The sequence below is a fragment of the Nicotiana tabacum genome, chromosome 4 (genome assembly GCF_000715075.1).
Source record: "Nicotiana tabacum cultivar K326 chromosome 4, ASM71507v2, whole genome shotgun sequence".
In the NCBI taxonomy this organism is placed as follows: Eukaryota; Viridiplantae; Streptophyta; class Magnoliopsida; order Solanales; family Solanaceae; genus Nicotiana; species Nicotiana tabacum.
The window spans coordinates 127,533,851-127,536,598 of NC_134083.1; the positions used below are offsets into that span (position 1 = coordinate 127,533,851).

Consider the following 2,748-nt stretch of genomic DNA (forward strand, 5'->3'; position numbering starts at 1 on the left):
GTTAGGAGGATAATCGAGAGAAGTTCTCCTAAATACCAATCCACTACGAATTCTTGCATATCTTCATGTGCTTAAAATTGGTTCATCTTGTAAGGTTGAGACTTAATCGAGAGAGGAGTTTCTACTAATCAATTGAACTAATAACTAAGTGAATTCGATAGACTCACTTGAACATTAGAAGTGAATTATCTAGAGTTAAATCCCAAACATTTATCTTGCACCTATCCTATCAACCCTATCTTCTCCCAATTGATAACTTCCTTTGCTTAATACTTGCATTGATTGTCATTAGCTAATAGTATAGATTCTTAGTTAATTTTAGTTTTAATCACATAACCTAAATTGTTGATCATTTTGGATAGCAACCTAGCTACAAACTACGATAATAATATTTAACTTCAATCCGTGTGGATACGATATTTCAATTTACTATATTCGACTAGCGAGCATATTTTAGTGTGTGTTTTGTGCTCATCAAATTTTGTTTAGAGGGATATTTAAGTAATTTAACTTTTTAGTTATGTCATTCTCATTTTTAATATAACTAGTTTCTCGGCACGTGCGTTGCACGTGTATATCGAGTCATATAATACACGAATTTGGAAAATAAAATTAATATTATTAAACTAACGCTTATACATGAAATAATATAGTAAACATTTCTGCAAATTATTAATGTTGGATCGTTGTATGGTTAGGTCAACAAAACGTTCAAAGAAAGTGCAACATTTCATAAAACAAGAAAACTTGGAACATATATTAAAACTTGATGTCAGTGACTACTTAAAATCTATACCTTGTTTGTGTCTAACACAACTAACGGTGTGGCTATAACAACCCAAAGTTGTTTGCAAATTTAATAATCATGCTTTTTAAGAAAAGTAGTCAGATTCCCTGGGGACGACAACAGTAGCTGAGTTAATATTCTGCTTTTGTAATTTCGGTAACAATAAAAACTCCCACATTCTATTCGAGCAACCCAATAACAAATGTTACATCAAGTTAAAAATCTATACATGACATTTTTATTATTGGGTTTGCATAAGAAGAAAATGAGCAGGCTCACATCTTGCTGCATAGCCAAATTTAGATGTATCGTACCTTTTATGTACCCCTGTTCATTTTTTTGTTTGTTGTCTTTTGGTGGAAGTTCGCTATTAATCTTGAACAATCCCTAAAAAGCAAAGGAAAAAAAAAGAAGTTAAACTAAAGCAAGCATGAGAAATTAGTTACAATAATCATAGAATGCAGAGTTAGTACACTCACAAAAGTTGATCTTTGAGTATTTTGCGTGCAACTCACAAGTTTTAATTCATTGTCTAACACCACAAAGTGTGCACTAAGTTGCATAAGATTACAGCAGTAGCAATAAAGTATGGTGGCAATTTAAGCATGTCACATTCCCACCAGGCAAAGCGCAATCAAGAAGAACGAAAGTAGCACAAGCTGTTAAAGGAGTACAAAGTCAAAGAAAGCAACACGTTCTATACTGCAAAAAGGCCAAGAATCTCAAAACCCAAGAGTTATACTAACCTTTTGTCCGATTGAGCAACCTTGAGAAATTTTCTTACAAAACTATATGCAGTTGGAACTGACATATTAAACTGCAGAGTGTTGAATATCATTAATTGCTACAGGAATGTGATCTTTACTAATAGTTTGAAGGTACACAAAAATATAGTAATAGTTGACATCGATAGAAAATCGTTAGCTAACATTTCAAGAATCTTCTTCTTTGTGTATGCTTTATCCAAAATGAACACCAAATCATCCACTATTAGAAGAGAAATTGCATCATATTTGCATAGTAGTAGCGTGGCAACCAACCCAATCCAAAAATCTATCTATCAAGTTAACATTTAGGGATAGTACTCTTTTCCTCTGAGCTCAAACTTGTGATGTATCATTTAGAATAAGCAATTAACATAACTATTAAGAATTTGATTTTGCTCTCTCCTATTCTTCCATTGGGAGTAAAAGTTTAAGTACCTTAATGAGCCCGTCAAATTAGTATAGATCTCATCCTCTACTTTAGGTCAAGCAGTTGTGGCATATAATCTGGCGAGATACGGTTGCAACCTTCAATATAATGAACATTATTTAGTCACATCAAATGACATGTAATTGTTGTTAAACTCTAAACTAAGATGGTACTTCGATCGAACATGTGCATCAGAAACCACATTATAAAAAACTTAAGAAACTGCTAGAATTATCTCATCAAAAATCAATTTTTTTTTAACTTTGAAAGACAACAAGTAGTATGACCAAAAATACGTGATTCTGTCCATTGAAAAAGATCCACGGGTAATACCATTTATACTTAATTACCATATCATAACTTTAAAATAACTTCTAGAACCGACAAAATAAAAATTACCGAATCTAAAATTACTAATATTACAGGGGCGGCTCAATACATTATGAGGCCTAAAGCCAAACTTTTACGAGAGGCTTTAAATTATTTTGAAACTTATTTTCTAGCTTAAGATGCGACACAATTAATTGATTTTTGTAATTTTTTTGAGTTTTGGATAACCATATTTATATTTTCAGTTGAATATTTAAATTCTTATAAATAACAAAAAATAATATATGCCTATGCAGAACAATCTTAAAAATTGAAAATTCTAAAGTAAAAGAAGACAAAAGGTTAAAATAATAGGATGGATAAATTTTAGAAAAAATTCAAAGGGGACTGGACAAGCTCGCGTTGATCTTTTTGCATCATATGACCTTTTTTGAGAT

General features: G+C 31.5%; 1 pseudogene; it reads right to left on the reverse strand.

Annotated features, from left to right (window-relative positions):
- Window positions 1-1,028: 1,028 nt before the first annotated feature.
- On the reverse strand, window positions 1,029-2,317 carry LOC142180111 (G2/mitotic-specific cyclin-2-like; annotated as a pseudogene).
- Between the last annotated feature and the right edge of the window lie 431 nt (window positions 2,318-2,748).